Source organism: Sminthopsis crassicaudata, chromosome 5 (assembly GCF_048593235.1).
Source record: "Sminthopsis crassicaudata isolate SCR6 chromosome 5, ASM4859323v1, whole genome shotgun sequence".
In the NCBI taxonomy this organism is placed as follows: Eukaryota; Metazoa; Chordata; class Mammalia; order Dasyuromorphia; family Dasyuridae; genus Sminthopsis; species Sminthopsis crassicaudata.
Window position 1 is genome coordinate 206,553,121 of NC_133621.1, and position 12,076 is coordinate 206,565,196.

Here is a 12,076-nt window from a genome sequence, read left to right on the forward strand (position 1 = left end):
GAAAAATTTGGAACTCAAAGTCTTACAAAATAAGTGTTATAGAAGATCTTTACATGTAATTGGAAAAAATGCTGAGGAAAATTTTATTTTTTGTAGTAAGTTTATTTTTACTACACATTTGTTTTATGAATCATTTTGGGGAGAGAAAAAAAAATCAGAACAAAACAGAAAAACCATGAGAGAGGATTTAAAAAACAGAAAAAAGAAGTGAACATAGTATGTGTTGATTTACATTCTGTCTCCTTAGATCTTTTTTCTGAATGTAGATGGCATTTTCTATCCAAAGTCGATTGGAACTGCTTTGGATCACTGAACTGCTGAGAAAAATCAAACCTTTCATAGTTAATCATCGCACATTCTTGCTTTTATTGTGTTCACTGTATTCCTGGTTCTGCTTGTTTCGCTCATCATCAGTTCGTGTGAATCTTTCCAGGTCTTTCTGTAATCAGCTTGTTCATTATTTTTTATAGAAGAATAATATATTTCATGTACCACAGATTATTCAGCCAATTGATGGGCATCCACTCATTTTCCAGTTCTTTGCTACCATAAAAAGAGCTGCTACAAACATTTTTGCACATAAAGGTCTTTTTCCCTCCTTTATGGTTTCTTCTGTATATAGGCAGACCCAGTAATGGCACTTCTGGGTCAAAGGGTATGACAGTTTTATAGCCTTTTGGGCATAGCTCCAGATTGTGCTGCAGAAAAGTTGGATCATATCACAATTCCACCAACAATGTATTTTCCCACATTCCCTCCAACATTTGGCATTACCTTTTTCTGTCATTTTAGCCAATCTGAGAAGTGTGAGGTAGTACCTCAGAGTTGTTTTAATTTGCATTTCTTTAATCAATAGTGATTTAGAGCATTTTTTCATATAACTACAAATGGCTTTAATTTCATCATCTGAAAACTGTCTGTTCATAGCCTTTGACCATTTATCAATTGGGGAATGGCTTGTATTCTTATAAATTTGAAACAGTTCTTTATATATTTTAGAAATGAAACCTTTATCAGAAATGCTATCTGTAAGGATTTCCCCAGCTTTGTGCTTCCCTTTTAATCTTGTTTCTAATGGTTTTATTTGTGCAAAAAAAAAAACCATTTTAATTTAATGTAAACAAAGTTGTCCATTTTGTCTTTCATTATGTTCTCTAGTTTTTCTTTAGTCATAAATTCTTCCCCTCTCCAAAGATGTGATAGGTAAATTATCCCTTGTTCTCCTAATTTGTTTATAGTATCCTGATGGGTGCCAATGAGCTGTATCTGCCTTGTCCATCAGAGAGAGACACAGAAAAGGAGAGGACCCTTGGGGCAAAGGGGAAGATCCAGGAGGCAAGGGGTAGTTCCATTGCTGACTGTGCCCACCACTGAAAGAGCCTGGAAGTTAACCTTTTGTGTACTCAAGAACATCAAAAATAATTCTCAATGAGACTGATGCAGGACTTTAAAACCTGCAGGAATAATTGGATTTCCTGTAACATGAAGCAATGGACAATAGATTGCTTTTGGACTACTTTATGGCTGGTGAAGGAGGTGTATGTGTGGTTTGTGAATTGATAGTTATTTTTAAACCTTCCTTCTGGGACTCATGGAAATCTTTATAGTATTTTGTTTATTTATACTATTATGTTACTACTTGCTTGTATGATATTACAACTTACCTGTGTGAGTCCCACATGGTGATGGATTTAATCACTGATATATACCTGCTTCAATTAAAACAAAAGAAAGGGTGAGGTGTAGAGAATCACAGTCAGTGGGGAAACTCTGGGTGAGCTATAAGACCCTTCAACCCAGAGGGAATCTGCTGACAGTGTCTGATTCGGCTCCCCATCAACCCTAAGGGCTTTTGGCCTTCCTGAAAAGTCAGGGGGTGGTGACAACCTGTATTGAGATTGGAGCAGGGTGATACTAGGTGGCAAACTACATACAATAGCAAGTTGTTTATGTGGTCCCATGTGCTCAGCGTTGTTTTTGTTATATTATTAAAAGGGGAAAGCCCTTGAAATAAACAGATTCCATTTTTCCACCCTCCTCAAGAGTCCCACCTCATCACTTCTCCACTAGGAAGGTATATTTTAATCACCCCAGTGTGGGAGGTCTAGAAAGCAACAGCATGTTATGTCACCCCAACTTGGGGGCTCTAGAAAGCAGGACACAACACTCAGTCATACTGATCTATTTGCATTTTGTCACATTCTGTCCTCATATTTGGATATTATCCCTCCCTGGTCCATCCCTGGTCTCAGTCATTCAGTAAGTATTAATTAAGTGCCTACTATGTACTAGGCACTGTGCTAAGTACTAAGGTTACAGCAACACAAGCAAAAATACAAGCAAAAGGAAAGCCTCTGTCCTCAAGGAGTTAACTTTCTAATGGGGAGACAACATATCCAAATACATTGAAAAGAGTTGTGTAGATTTGGGTAGGTTAGTGAAAAGTGCATAGTCCATATCCAAGACAGCCCAGAAAGCTCAGGTGTTAATCTGGTTAGAGGAAGAGAGCAGAGAAAGAAGGGACTTACATAACCCACTGACTGTTTAATCAACTGCTGAATGATTGAATCGATTTTTTTATGAACAGAATCCTTCAGCTTTCTTTGTCTAGAAGCCAAATTCTTAATATTACTTAAGTAGGAGAATGGCTAAGAGCCTTGCAAATTTGTTGTATTATATTGTTTTGCCCTCTACATTCTTCATGGCTCAGTAGCTAAAAATTAGAAGTAAAGAAATAATATTTAAAAGACTATCATAGTGAAATTGAAACTATATCCACTCATATGAAAAAGTGTTCCAAATCACTACTAATCAGAGAAATGCAAATTAAGACAACTCTGAGATACCGCTACACACCTGTCAGATTGGCTAAGATGACAGGAACAAATAATGATGAATGTTGGAGGGGATGTGGGAAAACTGGGACACTGATACATTGTTGGTGGAGTTGTGAAAGAATCCAACCATTCTGGAATTATGCCCAAAAAGTTATCAAACTGTGCATATCCTTTGATCCAGCATTGCTGCTATTGGGATTATATCCCAAAGAAATACTAAAGAGCGGAAAGGGACCTGTATGTGCCAAAATGTTTGTGGCAGCTTTTTTTGTAGTGGCTAGAAACTGGAAAATGAACGGATGCCCATCAATTGGAGAATGGTTGGGTAAATTATGGTATATGAATGTTATGGAATACTATTGTTCTGTAAGAAATGACCAGCAGGAGGAATACAGAGAGGCTTGGAGAGACTTACATCAACTGATGCTGAGTGAAATGAATAGAACCAGAAGATCGCTGTACACTTCAATGTTGTATGAAGATGTATTCTGATGGAAGTGGATATCTTCAACATAAAGAAGATCCAACTCACTTCCAGTTGATCAATGATGGACAGAAACAACTACACCCAGAGAAGGAACACTGGGAAATGAATGTAAATTGTTAGCACTACTGTCTATTTACCCAGGTTACTTATACCTTCGGAAGCTAATACTTAATGTGCAACAAGAAAATGGTATTTACACACATGTATTATATCTAGGTTATATTGTAACATATGTAAAATGTATGGGATTGCCTGTCATCGGGGGGAGGGAGTGGAGGGAGGGGGGATAATTTGGAAAAATGAATACAAGGGATAATATTATTTTAAAAAATTACTCATGCATATATACTGTGGGAAAAAAATTCTAAATTAAAAAAAAAGACTATCATAGGATGTCCAGTGACTAATATCTTCAGAAAGAAATTGCTAATTGTAGTTGAAGATGAAAATATATGGGACAATTTGAACCCTATTTTACACTCTCATGCTTCTTAAGGTATAGCTTCCCATAAATAAATACTAGCTTCATTCAAGAGGACTTTAAATTGAAAATGGAGGGGGAGGGAGAAAACTATTCATTTAGAGCCAGCATGGGGTGGCCCAATAATTCATGAGAGACAAGATCCAGAAATAGGATCAATGATAATGCTCTTAGCCTCAGGTTTCTATATGCAAGTGGATATTCTGTGTAATGAGTAAAATGAACTTGAGATCTTAATACAAGGATATATCAATGAGAATTGGCTACATGAGACTGATGACTGGGACAGAATGATGGAAGAGTGTAGCTCTTTCTAAAGAAACATATTTGACAAAGGGGCTATCAAGTAGTATTGTATCTCTCTGAAAAGAAAATTCTTAAATTTTCATGGAAAAGCAGGTTGTAGATAGTATTTAGGTGAAAATCAATGGAAGGAGAAAAAGAAATTATATTATTATGGATATTATAATAAATAAAATATATAATATTTTACGTTCTATAATATGATATATAAAGTTATAAATAAGTAATATATAATTATATTATAAAATAAATAAAACAGACCATCTTGGGTAAAAGGAGGAAATGAATGACACCTTCTGAAAGATCACAAAGCTGGAATTAAAGTGATATAGCAGTCATGGAACAATTCAATTCTCTGATCAACTGGAATTCTCTCCATTTAAAAATACCACAGCTGACAAAGTAGTAACATCTTATTCAAAAGTACTTAAATCTGTTGTCCCTAAGGTTATTTAAAAAAAAATTTTGATAGCACATTTCAATATAATTGGTTTTCTTTGTGATACTAGATATTTCATTTTATGTATTTTATAAACATTGTTCTAAGAGGAGGTCCCACAGCTTTCCCAGACTTCTAAAGGGATCCACAAAAAGGTTAAGAATACCTATTTTATAGGAATACTTAATTATCCTTAATCTGGTTGCACCAGAAAAGTAAAAAAACCCAAAAAAACAAACAAAAACAACAACTCTTTGGTCCTCCTCTTCTGTAGTGACATCTTTCATTTTTCAGAAGATAAAAGAGGCAATGTAGAAAAATTATGATTCTTATCAATAAGGAGGAACTAGTTTTTGAAGTAGAAATGATGGGAACTTTGGGAGGAAGCAATCACGCCATCATTGAATTCACGATGGAAAAGAAAGGAAATATGCCAGACATGGCCTGATTTGGCCTCTAGATTTGAGGGAAAGTAGTAGCTTTTAAAAGAGTATAGAGAAAAAGAACCTTGAATCTAGTAGTTTAAGATTCCATAGAATTCAGCTCAAAAGAGTCAGGGAATTCCCACAAATGGGATTCTGAAGACACAGTCCAGTTGATGATAATAATAATAAAAAGCAAGGCAAAGCTGTCTAAAGAAACCCATGTGGATGTTGAAAGAGCTTGCTGACTCAAATTTAAAAAAAAAAAAAAAAAAAAAAAAAAAAAAAAAAGACATGAGAGAAGCAAAAAAAGAAAAGCCAGCCCAGTGCCATAAAAATTACGTCAGGAATGCAAAAGCCCAGAACTAATTGAAATTTACTGAATGATGTAGGAAACAAAAGCTATGCTGAGGGCAACAGAATAAACTAGGAATACATAGAACCACAGCTTGGGCAGATGAAACAATTACGATGTTATGGAGAAAAGATAGAATTAAGTGGCAGCTAGATGGAGTAATGAATGGAATAAGGAAGACAATTCAAATTTGATCTCAAACACTTAGTAGCTGTGTAACTCTGGACAAGTCACTTAACCTTGTTTGCCTCAGTAAATCTGTAAAATAAGCTGGAGAATAAAATGACAAACAACTCTAGTATCTTTGCCAAGAAAACCCCAAATGGAACACTCAACAACAACTAAGCTACCATTTTACTGTATTCTAACCCTAATCATAGATTCAGAATTGGAAAGAATCTAGGAATCAGAATTAAATCCAATTTCTTCATTTTACCTATAAGGAAACTAGGTCAAGGAGAAGTTTTGTCATTTGCCCAGGATCTTATAGCTAATAAATGTTTGAGATAAGATTTGAACTTAGATCTTACCAGGGGAACTAGAGTGACTAGAGTACCAGGTTTGGAGACTTCAATTCAAATGCAGCCTCAGACACTTGCTAGCTGGGTAATCCTGGATAAGTCATTTGACTTCTATTTGCCTCAATTTCCTCATTTATAAAATGCCCAACATTTTCCAGGGTTGTTATAAAGATCAAATAAGATGATTGTAAACCACTTAGCACAGTGCCTGGCACATAGTAAGAATAATATAAATACGAGCTGCTTAATTGTTTTTTCTCAATTCTTAATTCCTTAATTGTTATTTGCCTCAGTTTCCATGTGTGTAAGATGAGGAAAATAAGAGCATTTACTTTGAAGGGTAAGGATTATAAAGCACTTAGCACAGTGTCTGGTACTTCATAGGTGATATATAAATATTAGCTCATCATCACCATCATAATTATTATTATTTCTGATCCCAAGTCCACCACTCTCTACTTTTCCATATTTCCTCAACCAAAAACACTTATTAAACATTTAATGAATGATCTAAAATTCACATGAAAGGAAAATTCTGTTATTCACTATTTATAAATAGATCCATATATGTTCTATCTTTGAAAGGAGCCTATTTTTTTTTTTACCAGCAAAAAACCCAAATTACTTAAAGGAATTGTGCAGAGAACATTTCTGTTAGACAGCCCCAGGAAATAAGCTGCATTAAGATTTAATAGCCATCATTAAGTTTTATCTGTATTTTTTTCTCATTAAGAAAAAAAGACAACTTAGTAACTTAGTTAACTAAGACTATTCTCTATCACAAAGCCTTCCAATCAGGAAGGCTTGTACAAAAATGGTGGAGAGAGATCAGACCTCAAAAGTGAACTCAATGAGGACAGCTGGCTTCTTGTTCTATCTCCTCAGTGAGTGAAGGTCACCAAGGCTGGATGAGTAATGGCAGGGACTAAGAGAACTGATAGCTATAATTAATGAGCCACAGTCCCTGACCTTTGAAAAACCACAGGAAATCTGAAAGATGCCATAGGACTGAAGAGAGGAAAATGGATTCCTGATTTTTCAAAAAGGGAAAATGAATTCTCCAAATTACGAGTTTGACTGTAATTATTACCAAAGTTTCAGACTGTTTATTAAATGGATAGTTTATGAACACTTTAAATGAGACACAATCTCCTTGATTCAAATAGGGTTCCATTCATAAAAGACTATATATAGAAAATGATGAAAAGTGTTTCTACTATTCAAACAGTCCTACTCAGTGTTTTCCATACAGGGCATTCCATTTCCTATCTCTGTTTTGCACAGATTATCTCCCATGTCTTAGAAACCATGGTCTTTGTCAGTACTCAAATTAAGGGCTACATTCTGCAGGCTGCCTTTCTGGTCCATTCCCCACCAACTTGTAGGCACCGCCTCCTCAAACTACCTTTTAAAAAACTCTATGCTTACATTCATATGCATTTATGTTGTCTCTCTCATTAGGATGGGAGATCCTTGAAGACTAGAAATATTTTACTCTTATCTTTGTATCCCTGCTGTCTGGCACAAAGTAAGTTTATAAATATATAAGTATATAAATACATACTTATAAATATGTAAGTAAATATATAATCATATATATCATATATATATATGAGCAAATATATAAGTATATAAATACATACTTATAAATATGTAAGTAAATATATAATCATATATATCATATATATATATGAGCAAATATATAAGCATATATATATAAAATGCTTTATTGATTGGTTGGTTGGTTGAGAGCAAATTCATGAGAATGGGGGAAAATGACTAAGAACAGAAGTTTTCTCTATTTTCTCATCTTACCTTGTTGTGGTTGTTCAGTCAAGTGTGATTCTTTGTGACCCCAGTTGGGGTTTTCTTGGCAAAGATACTGGAGTTCTTTGCCATTTTCTTCTCAAGTCCATTTTACACATGAGAAAATTGAGGCAAACAATCATCACATTTGATCTTCATATCAATCCTAGGACATTGGTGCTATTATTTGGAAATTGAGGTTAAATGACTTGCCCAGTACCACACAGCTAATAAGTTTCTGAAGCCAGATTGCACTCAAGGAGATGAGCCTTCCTGACTCTAAGCCTAGCATTCTATCTACTAAGTTACCTAAATCTTACCTTAAACTGACCCTTTAAGTTCTCTCTTTCCCATAATTTATCACTGAAAACTAAAAAAAGTCTACCTATTTCATGTAAATATTTGTTACTTGATAAAGATTAATCAGATTACCCCTTTCCAATGAATTTAACATGGATTTCTTAAAGTTCACAATTGACTGGTAATATGGTAGCAAATGTTTTACAACAGTTCTCTCAGTTAAAAATATGTATATACAGAACATTCTTTTAAGTTGAATCTGCATTATTAGCATTTTCTCCATCCTTTTCTTAAATCTATATAAAAAAAAAAAAAAAAAAAAAGATAAATCAAGCCCTGGTTGGTAGCAGATTGTCAATTTGTGAGATAGAAATGTTCACTCTGAAAATTTGACAATTGGCTCAGCCAAAGCTGGTTCAATCTGGCTCCATCAAGCCTCTGAGAGTGAAGTCTCTTCCCACCCTCCCATTTCACAAGGTATATGGACTTAACTCTCCAACAGCACACGTGCCTTTTGATAAATAATGACAATAGCCAACATTTATACAGCACTATGCTAAGCATTTTACAGTTATTTTCTTGTTAGTAATTGTCTTTTTTTCTTCATGCAGTCTATTAACAAATACAGAATCACAGAAAATTAGGAGTCAGTTCTAACATTCTATGATTCTAAGGTCATTATTCTCTCCTATACCCCTAAACATCCTTCATCCTCCTTAGCACCCTCCCCTTTCTATGTCATAGCCCAGTACCCCACCTAGCTTCATTTCCCCTCCATTCTCAAGATTTCTCTTTCCAGTTACCCATTCCAATTTCTTACAAAGCTCTGGCTCTTAAAGTTTGCTTAATTTCCTCCCCCAAATTCTCAAAGTGACCAAACAGCAATCCTATTTCCTTAAGATTACTTCTGGCTCGCAGTTTCAATCTAATAACTAATTACTAGAGAATTGTAAATGAATCCTACAAATTGTGAAGTAAATAGAAACAACAGATTGGGGAAGGGACAATGATAAGTGGGCAGGCTATTGTGATATCAGTCTAAAATTTTAATAGACACGACCAGTCCTGCAAAAGTTAACTTTGTAGTATAATCTCCTAAGCATTTAGGACCTCTCCCTCTTAGAAGAAAAAAATAAAAGCCCAGATTCTATGTTAAGGAATAGTTCATTGGGTGGCCTTGGATTTTTACTGGGAACCCAATAAGGAAGATATTGGGATCCCCATTTACTGATGAAAAAAATTGAAACTGGAAGAGGTATCCAGAGTTATATAACTTGCATGTGTTTAAGCCGGAACTTGAACTCAGGTCTTCCTGTCTCCAGGTGTTAAGCCTTAAATCAGGAAGCATCTTCCTGACTTTAGTCATTTAATTCCTCTAAATGTAATGTAGACATCTCAAATATAGGTTGTATTCAGGATCAGACATTATCGGACAGAGTTGGCTAAATTGGCGTAATAAACAGAATGCTGCATTTGGAGTTAAAAGAGTTGAGTTCAACTCCAAACCCTTACTATCATTATCTGACATTGTTTTGCAATTCTATTCTCAACCCTAGGATCAAAACTTCCCTCCACCCTGGTTTCCCTTTCCATAGACCCAATAGAATTAGGCATTTTTCACTGGAGAAAGTCACATTTAATCTGAATCCCTATTGTAATAGCATAAGTTAAGCAAATAAGGGAGGATGAATAGAAAGGAATGAAACCTTATCTGTTCTTCCAAAATTGCATCAAAATAGAATCTCCAAGTTTGACACCCTAAAGAATATCAAACACAGGTCAAGATCTCTGATCTGCAAGGTCAAAAGATGCTCTGGAGGGGCAATATTGGTGATATAGGTGGGCTGTCATTTATGACACTCTATTGCCATCTTCTGGAAGAAAAAACCAATAACACAAAGTTAAGTGGAATTGCAGAATTCCAGGTGAAAATGACACATTTTCTAGAGGATTATGGAAGGCTTAAAAGTTTAACACACAATTCCAAATTAAGATGTCAAATCTAGGGGCTAATGTGCATTTTTTGGTACAGATCTGAAATTTCATTCACGTAAGAAAACCTTCAAGAAATTCCCTCCAGCAATGAATATTGGCAACTCTTGTACAATTTATAGCCTAAGACAATTTTCTAGGATACTGAGAATTAATAATATCACCCAAGGTCACAGGGCCAGCATATAACGGAGGTCAGATTTGAAACTGGCCCTTTCTGCTTCCAAGGTTGGCTCTCTGTCCCTCAGTATATATTTACATAATTCCATCAGATAACACTGGTCAGGACAGCTGGCAAATTTGATTCCATTTTCAGCTGTTTCTATTTCCATGAATTTAGATAAGCCATTTATATTCTCCATGCCTTAGTTTCCTCATCTGTAAAATGAGAGGAGCGAATTTAATATCCTTCCCAGACTTAATCGTAAGGTCCTAAATCAACATTCCTTAATAAGCATAAAGACAAATTAAGAGGGAGGATTCCCATGCTGTTAGCCTGGAATAGAAATCCTTCATATAATTTGGATGTAAGATTTCCTTAACTAGCAAGATTTGACTGGAAATAACTCTAAAGAAAATACATAAAAGATACTTGGATTATATTTTCATATTATCTTTTAGAGATTTCAGCATACATCAATCTAAAATGGAATCAAATACATGGGCCAATGTGACATGGAGGTCAAAAATCTTTAATTTAAAAAACTTGACAAAATATTAAAAGGATCTTAGGGCTCAGTGGTATATGGTAGAGAAAGCATTGAGTTCACATCTGGATTCATATCTCACTTCTATCCTAGACAAGCCACTCAAACCTCTTTAGAGCCATTTCCCCATCTGTAAAATGAAAGGGAGTGCATATAGTGGTGCACTGGTAAATACTGATTAAAAACAAAGAAACATGGAGAAGGAATAATATACACATGGCTTTTAAGCTTAACCTGTATTACTAATATTTTCTCTATCATTTTCTTAAATCTAATCAATCAAAGCAATTCATCAAGCTTTGAGATATGACATTTACTGATTTTTGAAGTATAAATACTTAACTCTGAAAATTTGTCAACTTTTCATATGAGTTAGCTCCAGCCACACCTCAGCATACACAACATACACACCCACATATATACACATATGTGAAAACATTTGTTTCTACTCAGACTTACACATAATAATAAATGAGTTCATTGGAATCCTAGAATCCTTGAAATGTTAAGACTTTATGTAGTTATTCAGTCATTTTTCTGTAATATCTTACTCTTCATGACCACAGCTGGGGTTTTCTTGACAAAGAAACTGGAATGGTTTGCCATTTCTTTCCTCCAGCTCATTTTACAGATAAGGAAACTGAGGCAAACAAAGTAAAGTGATTTGCCCAGACTCACACTGCTAGGAAGTACCTGAGGTCAGATTTTTAACTCAATTCTTTCTGACTGCTCTAGAAAGGACCTTAAAGATGATCCAATTTTTATAGGCAGAAAAATGAAGGCCCCAGTTCACTTATTCACCAATTAAACAATTGGTAGTTATTTCTTTTCTCTTCATACATTCCATCATAGAGTATTAGATTTGAAAAAAATAATTTTTGATTACCTCATTTCTTTTTTTTTTTTAATTTTTTAAAATGTCCTCATTTCTTACAGGTCAGGAAACTGATCACCATAGTGACTTGTTCAAGACTACCAAAGAATGTTCAGTGAACAACATCAATCAGTTATTCACTGAACAATAAGCACCATCAATACTCATCAGTAGTATCTGGCATCCTTTCCTACCTGGCCTTGTTTCCTGGGGCTTCTTTTAGAGTTCAGGGTCAGTTCAAAGTTCCTAGAGTTTAGGAGCCTTTTGGATTTGACTAAATCAACAATTTCCAAAAGTAACTTTCCTGTCTTCTCTTCTGAATGCCTCTTCTGTTCCATACGAAATTGAAAATATAGAACACAGAATATAGAATTTTGAGAGTGGAAGAGACTTTACAAATTATTACCTAGTACAATACCCTCAGATTCCAAGTCAACAAGGATCTATTTCATCATTTATTTGTTAATTACTTGGTTTATTTATTTATACATTAATTCATTCACCTTTTTGTTGATTGAATAGTATTTTTCCGATTACATGTAAAGATAACTT

The 12,076-nt window shown here is 34.8% G+C and overlaps 1 protein-coding gene across 1 annotated transcript in view; it reads right to left on the reverse strand.

Annotated features, from left to right (window-relative positions):
* Nucleotides 1-11,852, reverse strand: part of LOC141544041 (uncharacterized) — a 49,037-nt gene extending 37,185 nt beyond the window's left edge. The window contains exon 1 of the mRNA XM_074269698.1: nucleotides 11,719-11,852. The gene's annotated coding sequence lies outside the window, so the exon portion shown is untranslated. The remainder of the gene's footprint in view (nucleotides 1-11,718) is intronic.
* Nucleotides 11,853-12,076: the final 224 nt, after the last annotated feature.